The sequence below is a fragment of the Chlorocebus sabaeus genome, chromosome 24 (genome assembly GCF_047675955.1).
Source record: "Chlorocebus sabaeus isolate Y175 chromosome 24, mChlSab1.0.hap1, whole genome shotgun sequence".
In the NCBI taxonomy this organism is placed as follows: Eukaryota; Metazoa; Chordata; class Mammalia; order Primates; family Cercopithecidae; genus Chlorocebus; species Chlorocebus sabaeus.
This window is the reverse complement of record NC_132927.1, coordinates 45,947,986-45,966,733: the sequence shown is the minus strand read 5'-3', so window position 1 is coordinate 45,966,733 and position 18,748 is coordinate 45,947,986. Positions and strand designations below refer to the sequence as shown.

General features: G+C 48.2%; 1 pseudogene; it reads left to right on the top strand.

Moving 5' to 3' along the window:
* Positions 1-1,313: 1,313 nt before the first annotated feature.
* LOC119618996 (large ribosomal subunit protein eL24-like) lies at positions 1,314-14,865 on the top strand (annotated as a pseudogene).
* Positions 14,866-18,748: the final 3,883 nt, after the last annotated feature.

The following is an 18,748-nucleotide window of genomic DNA, read 5'->3' as shown; positions in this document are numbered from 1 at the left end:
AAAAGAAAGAAAAAGAAACGAAGAGCTCAGACTCCACCCCAGACCTTCTGAGTCCAAGTCTGCTTTTTCTTTTCTTTCTCTCTTTTTTTTTTTTTTCCTTTTGCAAGATCCCCAGTTGATTCGTGTTGCACATTAAAGTTTGAGAAGCACTGCTCTAGAAGGCAAGTCCAACTCAAGGGCAGTTTGTATGTGTGATTGATTAACTCCCACTGGTAGATTCTCCCTCCTCTACCTTTTTGTTCATTGGTAATTATTTACTTTATGGCAAGTTTGTGTCATTTGTGGCTAGGCTTCAACTTCCTAGGCCACCAGATTACAATATTATGGAGCTTAAAGGGAAGTTAGATGCCATCTATCTATTTGAATAATAGGAATAAGACCCCTCTCCTGGCCAGAAATTGTGCTCTAGACCCTCCACACGTGCTGATCTTATTGTGGGTGGTTGCAAGTGTCCAGGACTTGGCTTCCAATTATCACTAGGTATGTAGTTTTCCAGAAGACTTTATTCTGCTAAAAGCAGAATTTTTTTAAAAAATCAATTTTAAAGCATTTAATAAAAATCTCCCCTTTGCTCTCTCCCTCTTCAGGCTGCCAGCTGCCTTTTTGTATTTTCTGGGCATTGTCTGTACTCAGTATTCCTACTTATAACTGACTACTTCTTCTCCACATATAGGTGCCTGTTTTCATCATCACATGAAGCCAGGGGATTGTGTTGGAAAGTCTGGAAGTTCACCTGCTTCCTTCCTGGAAAGGGATATCTAGTGGACTTAATCTCACCTGATCCACAGGTGGCATTTACCAGACAAGCCCCTCTTGCTGCCTGCTTGCAATTCACAACAAAAGGATATGAGGATTGAAGCAGTTCTCATTGTTTGATGTGGGTTCAACCAAAAGCTGTGGGCCTGGGTTTCACAGTCTGCCTCTGCTGCCCTAGGTGGGTCTAGAGTTCTGCCTGGACTCCCACTTCTTACAGCCACTAAGAGAAGTGGTAACAGAGGAAGGAGGGAGGGAAGTGTGTAAAAACCTCTGGGAAGGGAAAGGGCTGGTTAAGAGGTTATTAAAATAAGTAAAATCATCTTTATGTTCAAAAAAGGAGAGAATGCAGTGAGAGCATCGAAATAAGGAAAGAAAAGGGAGAGACTGGGAAATACTAGGCTGATGCCACAGACAGAAAAATTAAGGTGGGATATAAATCTCGAGAGGCTGAGGGTGGCTAAATAAGCCCATGCCTCAAGAGAAAAATAAGAGGCCCGTCACTAGAGCCACCTTAAAGCAGCTGAATCAAGATCTAGGGAGGAGGAAGGAGAGGGCAGATGCCTCAGAACCTGATAGTTGCTATCTGGGTCCTGATGCAAGATGCGTTCATAGTCTGTAGATGTCATATGTACGTAGACAAGGGTAAGCACAGACTTTTCAAAAGTCGCCAAAACTTCTCGTAAGAAGAATGGCTCTTCCCGTGATCCCCTCCTTCCCTTTGCCATCTTTTCTTTTCCCCTGGAGCTGCCACCCTGAAGGTCAAGTTGTGCAGTTTTAGCGAGTACAAGGTCTACCCTAGACACAGAAGGCGCTACGCCAGGATGGACAGGGACGTTTTCCAGTTTCTTAAAGTAAAGTACAAGTCAGCTTTCCTTTCCGAGAGGGGCGCTTGGTAGATAAACCAGATTGTTCTCTACAGAAGAAAGCACAAAAAGGGACATTTGGAAGAAATTCAGAAGAAAAGAAACTGCCAAGCAGTCAGATTCCAGGGGGCCATTAGTGGTGCATCTCTTGCTAATCTAATGGCCAAGAGGAATCAGAAATTTGAAGTTAAAAAGGCTCAACCTTCAGAACAAGCTTGCAGGGCTGCTAAGGAAGCAAAATAGGCTGAGTAAGCATCGAAAAAGATCCACAAGGGCATCCCCTAAGCAAAAGATTGTGAAGCCTGTGAAAGTTTCAGCTCCCCGAGTTGGTGGAAAAATTCTAAGTTGGCAGATCAGAATTTTTTTTTTTTTTTTTTTTTTGAGACAGGGTCTCACACTCTGTTGCCCAGGCTGGAGTCCAGTGGCGTGATCTTGGCTCACTGCAGCCTAAACTTCCCCGGTCTCAGGTGATCCTCCCACATCAGCCTCCCAAGTAGCTGGGACTATAGGCTCATGCTACCACACCCGCTTAATTTTTAAATTTTTTGTGAAGATGGAGTTTTGCCACATTGCCTAGGCCGATCTCTAATTCCTGGGCTCAAGTGATCTGCCCACCTCAGCCTTCGAAGTGCTGGGATGAAAAGCATGAGCCACCATGCCTGGCCCAGCTCAGATTTTAAATAAACATTGTACTATATTAAAAAAGAATGTACAAGTAATACAAATATATAGTTTCTTGTGCTTGTGATCAAACCAATTAACACATCTTTGGAGTCCATTAGAAGATACCTTTTCTCTATATGGGCATGGGAATGGATCTAGTCTCTACCTCAAGGAGTAGAAAGAGTATATAAACCTTCTCAAGGGAAAGGCAGTATGCTCTGTAGCTTTGAGGGCATAATTAGTAGCATGTACATCATTTGGAAGATGAAGACGACATGGACACAGAGTACCAGGATTTAGAATAATTTAAAAGGGAAGAGATTGTATCAGGCAAGAGAAAATCTATTAATGATTTTTTTTAATGATCTTATCTAAGCCTGATGAAAGTGTCAGGTCACCCTGAAGCTTTCAATTAGGTTGAACAATATGAAATTGTCAATATTCAACTGTTTTTGACCTACAAAGTTGCAGACGGTGGTGTGGCAGGTGCCCTAAATCGGCTGTCTGAAGTCCTTGCAGGGACTGGGGGTGGGAGGGTGGAGGGGGTGCCCAGGTGGCTAGGACATCTAGGCCCCGTGAAGAGCTGGCACAGATGGGTCAAGGGCAGCCTGATGACATACGTAAGCAGAGGGCAGCTTTTCTGTCAAGCATAAATTTACATCAGAGCATCTCAATGGCTGAGAGCCCACTTGGTCTCCTCCCACAGATTGGGCTGCATGGCAATTCATTTTCCTAGAATCTGCAAACTTCTGCAGAGGCTGTGGCCTTCCGTCTGCCACAAGCTCCCAGGAGTCCTGCAGGAACCAAGGCAACCAGCACTCTGCTGCCTGCACAGAATACCAAACAGCAAACAGCAGTGCAGGCTCCCATCCCTCTGCCACGGCTGGCTTCCCTGGCACTAGCGCTGTCCTCCAAGAGCGCTTTCTTTTCCTCCATTGTGGCTTTTCTACAAACCCACTTGTTACCAGGTGGCAGAAATACACCCACCGTTCAACAATATGTTTCTAAAACCTTCTCCATGACAACGCAGAGCCATGAGCAGGCTGCCAGATCAGAGCCAGCCAGAGAGAGGCCCTGGGGGCACAGTATAGAAACAGCACAGAGCAGCCAGGGATGCCAGAATTCTGCTTTAGCAGTAAGGCAGTCTGGGGGCTAACACCTCAAATTCTGGGACAGCGGTTAGGAGACCGAGTAGACCAAGGAAGCAGTGAATATATGTCTATGGATGCCCAGCAATGATGATTTATATACCTTTACGATAGCACAGAAGCCAAATGGTTCAGAGCAGCTTGGACTTTCTTTCTCCTTGAAAGATCTTTTGGCCAGGCGCATGGCTCATGCCTGTAATCCCAGCAGTTTGGGAGGCCGAGATGGGCGGATCACTTGAGGCCAGGAGTTTGAGACCAGCATGGCCAACGTGGCAAAACACTGTCTCTACTAAAAATACAAAAATTAGCCGAGCAAGATGGCACACACCTGTAATCCCAGCTATTCAGGAGGCTGAGGTGGGAGAAATGCTTCAACCCGGGAAGTGAAGGTTGCAGTAAACCGAGATCGCACCACTGTGCTCCAGCCTGGGTGACAAAGTGAGACTCCATCTCAAAAGAAAGAAAGGAAGGAAAGAAGGCAAGGCAAGGCAAGGAAGAGAGCAAGAGAGAAACAGAGAGAAAGAGAAAGAAAGAAAGAAAGAGAGAGAGAAAGAAAGAGAAAAGAAAAAAGAAAAGAGAAAAGAAAAGAAAAGGAAGGAAAGAAAGGAAGGAAAGGAAAGAAAGGGCTGGGCGCAGTGGCTCATGCCTGTAGTCCCAGCCCTTTGGGAGGCTGAGGCGGGTGGATCACGAGGTCAGGAGTTTGAGACCATCCTGGCTAACATGGTGAAACCTCATCTCTGCTAAATATACAACAAATTAGTTGGGCATGGTGACACACGCCTGTAGTCCTAGCTATTTGGGAGGCTGAAGCAGGAGAATCCCTTTAACCCAGGAGGCAGAGGTTGCAGTGAGCCAAGATTGCACCATTGCACTCCAGCCTGATGATAGAGCAAGGTGCCGTTTCAAAAAAAAAATAACAAAACAAGGAAGGAAGGAAGGAAAGAGGAGAGAGGAGAGAGAAAGTATGAGAAACCAACAAAGACAGACTTTGGTTTTTCAATGGGCTGCCATTGCCTTGTGATGGGACAAATTATTTATAAATCAAAATGTTGCCAAGCAGCTGGGTGTGGTGGCTCATGCATGTAATCCCAGCACTTTGGGAGGCCAAGGCAGGCAGATCACCTGAGGTCAGGAGTTCGAGACCAGCCTGGACAAGATGGTGAAACCCCGTCTCTACTAAAAATAAAAACTAGCTGGGTGTGGTGGCAGGCGCCTGTAATCCCAGCTACTCAGGAGGCTGAGGCAGGGAAATTACTTGAACCTGGGAGACGGAGGTTGCAGTGAGCTGAGATAGTGCCAGTGCATTCCAGCCTGGGTGACAGAGCGAGACTCCATCTAAAAAAAAAAAAAAAAAAAAAAAAGTTTCCAGGCATGGTGACTCACTCCTGTAATCCCTACACTTTGGAAGGTGGAGGCAGGAGGATCACGTGAGGCCTGGAGTTCAAGATCAGCCCAGGCAACATAGTGAGACCTCGTCTCTACCAAAAATAAAAAATTAGCTGGGCATGGTAGGATGCACCTCTACTCCTGGCTACTTGGAAGGCTGAAGCAGGAAGATTGCTTCAGCCCAGGAGTTTGAGGGTACAGTGAGCCATGATTACACCACAGCACTCCAGCCTGGGAAATGGAGCAAGGTCCTGTCTCAAAAACAAAACTAAACAAAATGGGGTACTGAAGGCTCTGAGCTCCAGCCTGGGATTAGAAGGATATATTAATGTCGGATGCATTGAAATCAGACCCTCTGCCACCAGTCAGGGCATCCAGCAAATCCATACTCAGGGAAGCTTGAGCCACCTGTCCTTGTTCTCCTGGGATTTTCAAATAGGCCTAGGGCTCCCTCCATCTCTGTTCCGCTGGGCTCTTCTGATGGGTTCATTGCCGAGCTCCTGCTCTGACGTCAACACCAGTTCTCACTGCAGGGCAAGTGAATAGACAACTTCCTTGTGTGGTCACTTACTCTCCACACAGAGCACACACAGGAAGGACCCCAGGCACCCCAGCTTTGGTTCTGGAGTAGCTCATGGCTGCAGCTATTCTTGGTTATATCGCATTATTTTCAGTCTCCCAAATTGCAGGATCAGCTACATAACTTGCAGTGCCCAGGGCAAAATGAAAATGCATGGTCTCTCATTTAAAAATTATTAAGAATTTCAAGATGGACAGCAGAACATTAAAGCGAGGATGGGCCCTTCTAAACTCAGGGCCCTGTGTGACTACACAGGTGACAGCTGTGAAACCAGCCTACGAAATCATTGTACCTGGTAGAAGAGGCTGTAGACAAATCACCAGGAGATAACATTTCTGGAGTTTTTAACTTTGAGAGTGATTAGGATTTTTCAGTTGCAAAACCAGACCTGCATTGGACAAAAGGAAAAAATTCAGACACTCCCTTTTGTTATGTCTTTCTTTATCTAATTCCTGTTCTGATCCTTCTCTACACATGAGAACAAGGGTTAGTGAGTGTTTCTTTAGGACCATCTGACATGGATGGTAGGACACAACCTTTCCCAAAGTGGAAGAAGTTGGTTTCTCCCCTTTCACTAAGAATCAGCCCTCTTGCAAAATTGTGTCAAATCCAGAAAACCCCGACCTTTGGGTCAACTTGGGCAAATCACATAATTTCTCTGAGCCTCATTTTCCTCATCTGTAAAGTGGGGACAATAATGATACCTACCAGGCTGAGGGTGGTCTCTCAGTTCTGTAATCTCAGCACTTAGAGAGGTCACGGCAAAGAGGATGGCTTGAGGCCAGGAATTCAAGACCAGCCTGGGCAACACAGCAAGACCAAGTCTCTATCCCTAAAAAATTTTTAACAACAAAAAAAGGTATCTACTGCACAGGTTGTTGTGAGGACTAAATGAGAAAAAAGCATGCAGAGAAAATAGCACAGTGCCTGGCACATAATATGTGCTCAATAAATAGCTTTTTTTTTTTTTTTTTTTTTCTGAGACAGAGTCTCATTCTCTTGTCACCCAGGCTGGAGTACAGTGGTGTGATCCTGGCTCACTGCAACCTCCGTCTTCCAGGTTCAAGTGACTCTCCTGCCTTAGCCTCCAGAGTAGCTGGGATTACAGGCTTGCGCCACCACGGCCAGTTAATTTTTATATTTTTAGTAGAGATAGGGTTTCACCACGTTGGCCAGGCTGGTCGCAAACTCCTGACCTCAGGTGATCTGTCCACCTCAGTTTCCCAAAGCACTGGGATTACAGGCATGAGCCACCACGGCCCACAATAAATAACTTTTATTATTAATTTCATCATTCGTTTTAAGTAGGTGGTTCTAAAAGTTAAACTCTGTTGAAATAAAGGTAACCACAAACTAAACTATTGCTTTTAGTTTCACCCTCAGAAAGAATGTGCTGGAAGGGATGCAGAGAGGCTGACTGGGGGTGTCCACGTTCAATCCAGATCACAAAGCCTAACAGTCCACTAGGGTGGGGTCAGTGACCTGTCATTAAGCTCCCGAGTTGTCCCTCCTTCCCAGAGCTGAAGAAAGGCAAGTTCCTTTTCAATTCACAGACAAAGTTAAGTCAAAGCATAAAGCTGTCTTTTAGATTTTCCCCTATGGTGTTTTTTCCTCAAGAACTTTAAAGTCTAAGACCACATAAATTCAAGACTTCGAGGGCTTTGTCACCTGAACAGGTTTATGTAAGATGAACAAGAACTTTAAAGGTGACCTTGTATCAACATTGGCTAATCTAAGCAGAGGGTATTAGTGGCCCCAAGATTCCCCTGTTTGGTGGGCCTCTTTGAAGGTGACCTCCCCTCCCGCCCCACCTCACCCTGTGCTCTACTAGGGAGGAAATATGAGATGACTCATCGAAGACAGGACTGCGGAAAACAGCGCCACTATCAAAGGTCTCCACAAATGTGAGAGCTTCTTGTTCTACCATCAAGGACAGTTAAACCACCATAATCACCTGGTTGCGGTAGAGGGCATGCCTGAGTCAAATATGAGGTCTGAAGCTTCTCCCCCTGAGTTGGCATTTTGCTTTTTCTCAAAAGCACCAGTCTTACTCTTCTTAGGCAACAGGACAGAATGCTCCTGCTCTGGGGCAAACTTAACCCACAAAAATCTGCTTACATGTCCGGGCATGGTGGCTCACACCTGTAATCCCAGCACTTTGGGAGGCCAAGGCGGGAAGATCACTTGAGGTCAGAAGTTCCTAACTAGCCTGGCCAACATGGTGAAACCCCATCTCTACTAAAAATACAATAAAATTAGCTGGGCATGGGATTAGGCGGGCACCTATAATCCCAGCTACTTAGGAGGCTGAAGCAAGATAATTGCTTGAACTCGGGGGGTGGAGGTTGCAGTGAGCCAAGATCACGCCACTACACTCCAGCCTGGGCAACAGAGAGAGACTCCTTCTCGATTAAAAAAAAAAAAAAAAAAAAAACCTGCTTACACCTCCAGCTGAGGGTAGCTGGCCCCACTGAGCCCTCAGAAGAGCTGCCACGGCTTCCAGCCCTCCTAAGCAGTGAGATCACAACTGTGTGTATTTGGAGGTCAGTTTAGGAGTGAGGATGATGTTGTGCATTCGGTCCCCAAAGCAGAGGCTGATGGGTGGTGAGGCCAGCCCACTGTCCTCTTCTGAACCCTCAGGCTAAAACGAAAGCCACTGTCTGCAGAAAGAACCCCAAAAGAACCCCAAAAGAAAGCCACTGTCTGCAGAAAGAACCCCAAAAGAGGGCCTGGAAAAAGAGAAGGAAACACTAATAAAAAGCAGCAGCATCTAACTGCTGCCAAGGGCAATGCACTCAAGAAATGCCTTCAAGGAAAGGCTGGCTGGGGGCCAGAGCCCTGGCTTTCAGAGTTGGCTGCAAGACCTTGGTCCTTGGAGAGTGCATAGTGCCCTCTACACAATGACCAGAGAAGTCCACCAGGAGTGCCCCATCCCAGATTCGTTTGTTTGTTTGTTTGTTTGTGTTGAGACTGGGTCTCACTCTGTCACCCAGGCTGGAGTGCAGTGGTTCTACTATGGCTCACTGCAGCCTCAACCTTCTGGGCTCCAATGATCCTCCCACCTCAGCCGCCCAAAGTGCTGGGATTACAGGCATGAGCCACTGAGCCCAACCCCATCCCAGATCTGTAAATAGACCTCTGTAGATATGTATAAATTGAAAAAGGTTGCATGCCTTTTCCAATTACATTTGATCTATCAATCTTCCCCCTATCCCACTCTCCTTTTTTTTAACCAAAGCCTCTGTTTTTGCCTAGATTTTCAAGGTGGGAGCAACTGCTACTACACTTCATGGACCTGGTCAAACACAACCAGGTCTCACACTGGGGTGGGATTCGGCTAATAACTATGGACTTACAGAAATATACTCCCATAGACTGGGGTCCAGCACTGGGCCAGGCCTTGGCCGTAGTCAACAAGGCGCCTTGGGGAGGGCTTCTTTCCAGGGTCTGCTCTGGCCGACGGGACATGGAAGAAAGCCCTGGGTGTGTTTGGAGGAAGAGAGGGAAAAAAATGGGGATTGTTCTTTTGGTTTTGCTGGAGATCAAGCAGGTTGAAGTGCTTAAGATCCCTTTAGGCAGAACTAAGGCAGTTTGTAAGCGTGTGGCATTATCATCGATTTATTCAACATTTACTAAGTGCCTACTGCATTCCTGTTCCTGAGAAAACCAGCGCAGATGAGACCATGGTCCCTTCCTCATGGTGCTCCCAGTCTTGCGGGGCTTGCAGACATGAGGACATGGGTGAAGGCCCACAGGAAGTACTGGCCTTGGAGGGTTAGAGATGGTGAAGTGACATCTAATTCAAGGTGGGAGAATGAGCAGAGGCTGAGAAGAGGCTTGTTTTTCTCTTGCATACTAAGCTATAGGTAGGTGAATGGTCCCGGCTGGGAAGATAGTGCCATGTTAAGAGGTTGTCTGGGGCCCACTGCCATCTTCTAGGGTGTTTTCCTCATTTGCATGATCAAAGCTAACACCAGCACCACTCCCACATTCCAGGAAGAAAGATGGAAATTGTGGAAGGCAAACAATTTCCTCTTGAAGAAGCTGCACACATCACTTTTGCTTGCATCATTCCACGGGCCAGAGCTTAGTCACATGGCAACTCCTGGCTGAAAGGGAGGCTGGAATATATAGTGTATAACTAAGTAGCCATGTGTCGAACTAAAACTAAAAGGGAAGAAGAGGAGATGGGCACTAGGGGGCTATTAGAAATCTCTGTCACAGGAGGGGAATAATGGTCTATGGAACTGCGTGGTCAAGGGCAAGAGACACAAGAGAACAATGAAGCTGGGGAGGGATGTGCTAAGCATTGTATCAAGTGCCTTCTTTTCTTTCTTTCTCTCTTTCTTTTCTTTAGACAGAATCTTGCTCTGTCGCCCAGGCTGGGGTGCAGTGGCGTGATCTCGACTCACTGCACCCTCCGCCTCCTGGGTTCAAGCAATTCTCCTCTTTCAGCCTCCCAAGTAGCTGGAATTACAGGCACGCATCACCACGTCCAGCTAAGTTTTGTATTTTTAGTAGAGATGCAGTTTCACCATGTTGGCCAGGCTGGTCTTGAACTCCTGACCTCAGGTGATCCGCTCGCCTCTGCTTCCCAAAGTGCTGGGATTACAGGCATGAGCCACCGTGCCTGGCCAAGTGCCTTATTTCCATTATTTCACATAAACCTCACAATCCTATAAATAATGGTTTTTACCATTTTCATTTTGTGGAAGAGGACAGTGAAGGTCAGAGAGGTTTGTTAATTTGGCCAAAGTCACCCAGCCATATGGTGAAAACAAGATATTAATCTAAGCAAGTCCACCTGCTCCAGAGTTGCTGGTTTCTCCATGAGGCTACACTTCCTCTCTGTAAAACTACCTAGAAGGTAGGCAATGCCATGGGAGATCCAGGCATCACTGGCAGAATGGTGTCATCAGTGGGGCACTGCAGGGGGTGAATGAAGACTATGAGGTAGGGGGGAATTGGCAACAGTCGGGAGGCAAATCCAAGAAGCAGCACCTGACAAAGCCAAACAGTTCTGAGTCTAAGGGAATCCAAGTTCAGGTTCCAGTTCTGAGTCTAAGGGAATCCAAATTCAGATTCTACTTTGAGACCATTATTCTTGGTAGTTGAATATTAGATTTGTGAGGAACCTTTCAAGATACTCAGATGTGAGGATGATCTTGACCCTCAAATTGATTAACAAGATGGCTTTGATCATCCACAGATATCCAGTCCCACCTCCACCCAGAGCAGGAGCCCCTCCCACAGCATGCCTGATGGTTACTCATCATTTCCAACCCAAATCATCTCAGTGTTGGGGACCTCACCGCTTCTCCAGTCAGTATCTCTGTCAGACAACTCCAGGTACCCACATGCCCTTCTAAATGGTCCAGAACAGGGGGAAATGGATTCCATACAGGTGTAGAGTTTGGGGAGACCCAGCTATCCACTCATGTTGAATACATATGTGTTTAATCCATCAACCCACAGATTGAAGAGTTCAGGGATATTAGGGTTCCATCCACCAAGGCCAAGACAGTATGAATCTCTATTCAGGGCATTCTCTTTACTGCAATTGTCCCAGGGCTGTGTGAGCCTGAGACCCTGGGTTGTCTGAGTCCAGGCGGCATTTCTCACCTCTGCAAATGTTAGGCATATTCATTACTTCTTTCACTCAGCAGCCTCACAGCCACAACCTTGAAGAAAATTCCCTCTAAAACTTGCAATAGATTCAGCCTATGAATAATTCAGTGTGGCTCCTGACTCAGGGGAAGTATTCTGTTTCTGATGCCTCTTAACCTAGAGAAACAATAGCTAGCCCACCACAGGGATGCATTACCTAGATTTGAGTGAATGGATGGGAGGAAAAAGGAAGGGAAGGAAAAATAAAAGAAGACAGGGAGGGAGGGAGGGACGGAAGGAGGGAGGGAGGGAGAAAGGGAGAGGGAAAGACACAGAATAAATTTCCTCCTTCAAGTGGTCTTAGAAGTTCCCAAGGACCTTAGCTCATGCTGGGTAACAGGCCCTGAGGAAAGAGCTGTGACCAGGTTGTGGGAGCTGCCTTGGTGACAGGTCAGCCTGCCTCCTACGGCAGCTGCAGGGGCATAAGAATTGAATGTGGAGCTCATCCACTATAGAACCATCAACTGAAATAGGAACTTACAGCCAGTGTGCAAAGCTCCTCCCAGGACAGCCAAGGACCACCCCCACTTTGGCCCAGCATCACTTCAAGACTTAGAAATGCAGAAGGGGAAAGGAAAGAGGTGTGGACCTGGGTCAGATGTTCCAACCCCAGTTCTGCCTTTTGTGGCAGTGGGAGCATGAGAGGGTCACTAGTGCATGTTGTGGGATGAGGACAGGATCATGGGATCTGGCCAGAGACTGTATCCTCCACTCCTGTCCCGTCATAGGGCAGGCAAGTGCAAATTATTTATTACTGAAACGTTTTTGCCCCGCTGGACCAGGCTGTCCCATGTAAGAGATTCCTTAATGTAGGCTAGGGGCTTACCTAAGTAGGCTATGTTTCTTTTCTCCTGAAACCCAAACCAACTTAACACTCCCTTAGTAGGGAAAGGTGAGTTCAATAAAAATCACACCAAGGAAAAGCGAGCAAGTAGGTGAGTAGGTGCAATCCATGCTGAGTAGGTGCAATCCACCTACCTCACACTCACACAGAAAGGGAAGTCCCAAGGCATGGCAGAAGAGCCTTCCCCCAAGCCCCTGCCGTGGTCACCCTCCCCACCATGTAGGAGGAGATACTGGGGAGATACCTGAACAACTCACACCTGGCATCATTCTGTTCCTCAAGGATTGAAGACAAGGGCAAGCAGGGCTAGGCGGAGTGGGATTTTGAGGTTCTCTTGAGGCCAGCACTCACTGACCTCTGTTTCCTCATCTTTTTTTTTTTTTTTTTTTTTTTTTTTTTTGAGATGGAGTCTCGCTGTGTCACCCAGGCTAGAGTGCAGTGGTGCGATCTCGGCTCACGGCAACCTCCACCTCTGGGTTCAAGCAATTCTCAGGCCTCAGCCTCCCAAGTAGCTGAAATTACAGGCATGCACCACCACACCCTGATAATCTTTTGTGTTGGTCAGGCTGATCTCGAACTCCTGAACTCAAATGACCCACCTGCCTCAGCCTCCCAAAGCACTGGGATTACAGGCGTGAGCCACCACACCCAGCCTGTTTCCTCATCTTTAAAATGGGAATTGTAAAAGCACCAGCCCTGTTACCTCAAGGGGTGACTGGGGAGTAAGCTGAGGCAGTGGGGGTGACATTATGTCATGGACAGCAAGAAGCCTCACAGTCACACACCCCAGCTGCACCTGGCTCCTGGGAGGCACACACTGTGTATAAAATGCTGTCCCTACCTGCAGGCTGCCGAAATGCTAGTCAACAACAAAACATTCTAGGGACACCCCGAGGAAATAGTACAAGATGGCTGAGTACCAGTACAACCTGGTATTGGTTCACGCAGATGGTGTGTGCAGTTAGCACGATTGTTCTAGAAGACTCCCACAGCCTTCTCCAATCAGGCGCCTGGCATCCTCTGTGCTTGGTGGGGTCACCAAGACTCCCAGCCTGGTCCTTGACTCTGCAACTCCAAAAATCCTTTCAGAAACTGCTCTGTCCTGGGAAACACTTGTACCAGCCGGCCCCCCAGTCCAGAAAGCCAATACATTCTTTACAGTGGAAGAGTACCCCTTCATTTGCACAGAGCACACATCTTTCTGGGATGTAAATCCATTTAAGGAACAGAGTAAGAGACCAGAAGTCTTCCTTATAAAAAGAATGAACCCAGAGGGTGCTGGTCAACCTCCCTGGTGTCATTTTGCTCCAGCACAAGTGCATAGTGATCCCCTCCCATGCCCTTCCTACCCAGAGTGTTTTTCTCTCTGGGTCCACTGGGGGTTCCTGAGTCCTCATTTGGACCAGTCACTCTCCTGACAGTCCTTTGTCTCTCCTTTTTCTGTCCCGCATGAACCATTCTGCCAAGAAAACAAGGAGCAGATTAGAATACAGCTTACCAGGTGTGGTTCCCACTTTAGACACTGGCCTCCTTAACAAGACTGACAGTGAGCCGAATCTCCAAGTTCCTCCCCACCTCCCCCCACTCCAGACACCGGCTTCCAGCCCCAGGGAGCACCATTCCCTTCTGTGATGGGCTGGACTGCGGCCACTGTCCCAAGGACCAACACTACTCTTCAGGGGAGACTCCATCCTCCACAGCCAGGGAACTTACAGCAGACAATCTGCTAGGTCCTGGTTCTCAATATTTTTAGCTCACATCCCACCCACAACAATTCTGTCAAGCTTTACTACCTGTGGTTTGAATGACAAAAACATTGAATAATAATCATTATTATTATTATTTATATGAGACAGGGGTTTGCTATGCTGTCCAGGCTGGTCTTGAACTCCAGGGCTCAAGGAATCCTCCCACCTCAGCCTCCCTAGTAGCTGGGATTACAGGCACCAGTCACCACACCCGGCTAATTACTATTTTAAATTATATTAGAATACTGGAGGTATTTTTAAACGCTGCTGTACCAGGTCCACACGCTGACACCCCACCCCCACCCACTCCCAGGAGAACATTCCCTTCCACTCCCACCTTATTGTGAACCGCTGTTTTGGAGTGATCTCTTCAAATGGACCTTCCTGCTCATGCTACTGAATCAATTCCGCCAGCATCCGGAGTGCCAGGCTCTGTACTGATGTAGCTCAGCCTGTTTGTGGGTGGAATGCGGGTGGGAAGAGGCAGTTTCTGAAGAAATCACCGCCACAAAATTCAATAGCTAAAGAGTGAGAATTTTTCTTTTTTATTTATTTAAAAAATTTTCGCTATTATTATTGCTTTAGAGGCTGGTCTCGCTCTGTGGCCCAGGCTGGGGTGCAACAGCTCGATCATAGCTCACTGTAGCCTCGAACTCTTAGGCTCCAGTGATCCTCCTACCTCTGCCTCCTGAGTAGCTGGGACTACATTTCATTTTTTGTAGAGGCAGGATCTCCTTATGTTGCCCAGGCTGGTAGAGCAAGGATTTTTCTAATTCTGCTTTTGAATTCTGAGGATGGCTCTGGAGTGAGGGATGGCACTCCTGTGAGCATAAGAAGATCTAGTGAGCTATAGAAGGAAAGATAATCTTGGAGCACAGCTGGACCTGCGCAAGGAGCCCAGAGTTGGGGGAGCCGGTGCCTGGCGCCCCCTGGCGGGACCGCGCGGTGCGGCGAGGGAGGGGCACGCGGAACCCGCCGGCGGCCCAGGGACCCCAGCCCTCGGCCTCCACCTCTGCCGTCTGCACGAAGTGCTCCTTTCCCCCAGCACCAGTTCCTGCAGAGGACTGACGCTGCGTGCCACCTCACTCACCAGGCAGACGAGAACCTGGAGGCCTGCAGCCAATGGTGTCTCTTTCTGGAGGTCCCTGGGGGCGTCCTCGCTATTAATTATCCCGTGGAGCCCCCAAGGCTTTGTCTGTGCTGCCAGTGAGACAGTGAGTGCTGAGCCTCACGGGCGCTGGATGGGAAGGAAGGAAAGAGGCCGTGTCCCGCCCACCCTGGCAAGGCCACAGGCGTGTCCCAGCGTGGGATGCGGGACAACGGGAGCCAGCCTCTGCGAGGAGATGAGGTCCTCGGACGCAGACAGCAGTAGCCACTGGGTGGGGTTGATACAAGCCCGGGAACAGGAGTGGGGGAAGCGACCGAGACAGGATCCCAGGAGAAGAGGGCGGCCAGGGAAAGCACCTCCCCTCCCACCAGGAGTGCATCGGAGCTGAGCGGTAGGGAAGGAGCCTCGCTGGCGTGGATGATCAAAGTCAGATCTTTTAGCTCTAATCTCAAATGTTTATGCTTATTTATTTATTTATTTATTGAGACAGAGTCTCACTCTGTCGCTCAGACTGGAGTGCAGTGGCGTGATCTCGGCCCACTGCAACCTCCGCCCTCCCATCCCCCCCACCCGCCCGCCCGGTTTAAGCAATTCTCTGCCTGAGCATCCAGAGTAGCAGGGATTATAGGCGCCCGCCACCAAGCCCAGCTAATTTTTTGTATTTTTAGTAGAGAGGGGATTTCACCATCTTGGCCAGGCTGGTCTTGAACTCCTGACCTCGTGATCCACCTACCTCGGCCTCCCAAAGTGCTGGGATTACAGGCATGAGTCACCGCGCCCGGCCTTATGCTTATTTTTTAAAAGGCCACAAATTAGCATTGAGAACCTGTGGACCACAGCAGGGTAGTCTTAGGGCAGAGGCTGGGAAACGTGGCCTTGTAAGGAGGTCAACAATGGGGAGAGCAGAAACTTGTCTCTGGGGACCCACAGTACCTGGTCTGTGTTACCCATCTCCCTTTTGTCATTCCTTGGGCACCCTGGTTTTGAGCAAATCAGCCTTGTTCTCAATCTCCATGGCAGCTGGTCTTCTTGGGGTGCCCCAGGGTTAGACCATTGTCCTTGCTTCTCTCTCACTCCCTTGATGATCTCATCTGCTCTCATAGTTTAAATACCATCAGCATGGGATGACTCCCAAACTTCTATCTGCATCCTGGGTCTCTCTCCAAATCAGGCTTATATACCCAGTTACCTACCCGATATATCCACCTGGATGTCTAGCAGATATCTCAAACTCAACATGTCCAAAACTGAAGCAGCTGATCTTTTCACCTCTACCTGCTCTACCAGCAGCCTTCCTCATCTCAACTGACGGCAACTCCATTCTTCCCTGCCAGAATCTTAAGACTCATTTTTCACTCCTCTCTTCCTTTCACACTCCTTGAAATTCTGTGGACATTACCTTCCACATATGTACAGAATCTGACATCTCACTGCCACCATTCTTTTCACCATGGTCTCAGCCACCATCATTCCTTATCTGGATTTCTGTAGAAGTTTCCTAGCAGGTCCGTCTGTTTCCTACCTTTACCCCCATGGCCTAGTCTCAATACAGTACTGGGTGGTCACTGAGAACATAAGGCCAATCGTGTGGTCACTCTGGTCAAGCCCCCTGCAATGGTTCCCATTTCTCTCGGAGGAAAAGCCAAAGGCCTTACATGGTCTACAATGCCCTGCAGGACTGAGTCCCAACACTTCTCTAACCTCACCTCTCACTATTGTCCTCCTTGCTCTGCCCACTGCAGCCACAGTGGACTCTTTGCTGTTCCTCCAACATACCGGGCACATTCCTGCCCCAAGGTCTTTGCTGTACCCACATCATTGCCTGGAGTGCTCTTCCCAGATATTGTAATTCTCACCTCCTTTAATTCTATGCTCAAATCTCACCTTCTCAATGAGGCTTGGTGTGCACTGAATTGTGTCCCCCCTCCAAATTCCTAGTTGAAGGCCATGAAAGGAAAGCAAATCTCAAGACCTCCCAAATCACCAAGTCAAAGGGAAAAGTCAAACTGAGAACTGCATCAGGCAAACCTGCCTCCCATTTTATTTCTAAATAATAAGATAGTTACAAAGATAAGAAAGCTACATACCTCCCTCACAATTTCCTCATTAGGAAATTCTGGGGTCCCAAGATTTTTACCCTGAAATGGATCTGCTGAATTTTACCCAGACAATGTGAATGCATAATCTGTCTTCACGGGCATGGGACAAATGACAGAACTCTAAGTCATCCCTCTGCTCACTTGAGACACATGCATATCTGATTGCTTCCTCTGATGTAAAAATGCAGATTCAGAGCTAGACATGGCGTAAGTGATTATTCCTCTACCATCCCCCATCCCCCACCTCATGTAAATTATGTATTCAGTGAAAGACTCATCAAAGACTCAAAAGAAGGCCGGGAACAGTGGCTCACGCCTGTAATCCCAGCACTTCGGGAGGCTGAGGTGGGAAGATCACTTGAGGTCAGGAATTTGAGACCAGCCTGGCCAACATGGTGAAACCCCGTCTCTACTAAAAATACAAAAATTAGCCAGGCGAGGCAGTGGGCTCCCAACATGTAATCCCAGCTACTCAGGGGACCGAGGCAGGAGAATCACTTGAACCTGGGAGGTGCAGGTTGCAGTGAGCTGAGATTGCGCCATTGCACTCCAGCCTGGGCAACAAAGCGAGACTCCATCTCAGAAAAAAAAAAACTAAAACAAAAACAAAAAGTTAGCCGGGTGCGGTGGTGCATGCCTGCAATCCCAGCTACTTGGGGTGCTGAGCCACGAGAATTGCTTGAACCCAGGAGGTGGAGATTGCAGTGAGCTGAGATCATGCCACTGCACTCCAGCCTAGGGGACAGAGTGAGATTCTGTCTCAAAAAAAAAAAAGAAAAAAAGATTGAGACCTGTTTCAAGTTCTTTTTGCTTTACGAGCCCAACCCCCAATGTGATGATGTTTGGAGATAGGGCTTACAAGAGGTAATGAGGGTTAAGAGAGGTCATGGGGCGGGGCTTCATACCATAGCGCTGGTATCCTCATAGAAGAGGAAGAGACACTGCAGCGCGCTCTGTCTGCATAAGCCAGCACGAAGAAACAGGCATGTGAGCCCACAGTGAGATGGCAGCCGCCTGCAAGCCAGGAGAAGAGTCGTCAGGATGAAACCTGCGCCCAAGGACCTCATCTCCTCGCAGAGGCTGGCTCCCCGCATCCTGCATCCCACGCTGGGACATGCCTGTGGCCTTGCCAGGGTGGGCGGGACATGGCCTCCTTCCTTCCCATCCAGCACCGGTGAGGCTCAGCACTCACTGTCTCACTGGCAGCACAGACAAAGCCTTGGGGGCTCCACGGGATAATTAATAGCGAGAACACCCCCAGGGACCTCGGAAGGAGACACCATTGGTTGCAGGCCTCCAGGTTCTCGTCTGCCTCGTGAGGATGAAACCTGCCTCAACAGCACCTTGATCTTGGACTTCCAGCCTCCAGAACTGTGAGAAATGTTTCCACTGCTTACGCCACCCAGCCTGGGGCATTTGTTACAGCAGCTCTGGCAGACTAAGACAAGACTGATCCTGCCATTCTATACACTATTGCCACCTGTCCCACCCTTCTTCCTGGGGCTCCCAAATTCCCTTCCTTGCTCCACCTTTTCTATTTACCATAACTCTTAATGCCTTTTGATATATTATATAATTATTTTTTCTTACATACATTGTGTATTGTTCATTTCCCCTGCCAGAATATAAGCTTCATGAGGGCAGGGATTTCTGTTTGGTTCACTAATGTATCTAAGTGCCTGGAACAATAAGTTCCTGGTGCATAATGGCCATTCATTAAATCTTTGTCGGATGAAGGAATGAATTCTTCTCAAAGAGGCAAAAGGAAGCAAGGAGAGGGGTTTTAATTTATCTTAGAGCTGCTCATCTCTAAAGCAGAAGTCCATCCAGGGGATGGACAGAAGGGCTGAGCCAGCCTGGCTGTGGCCTCGCGCATGCAGAGGGCT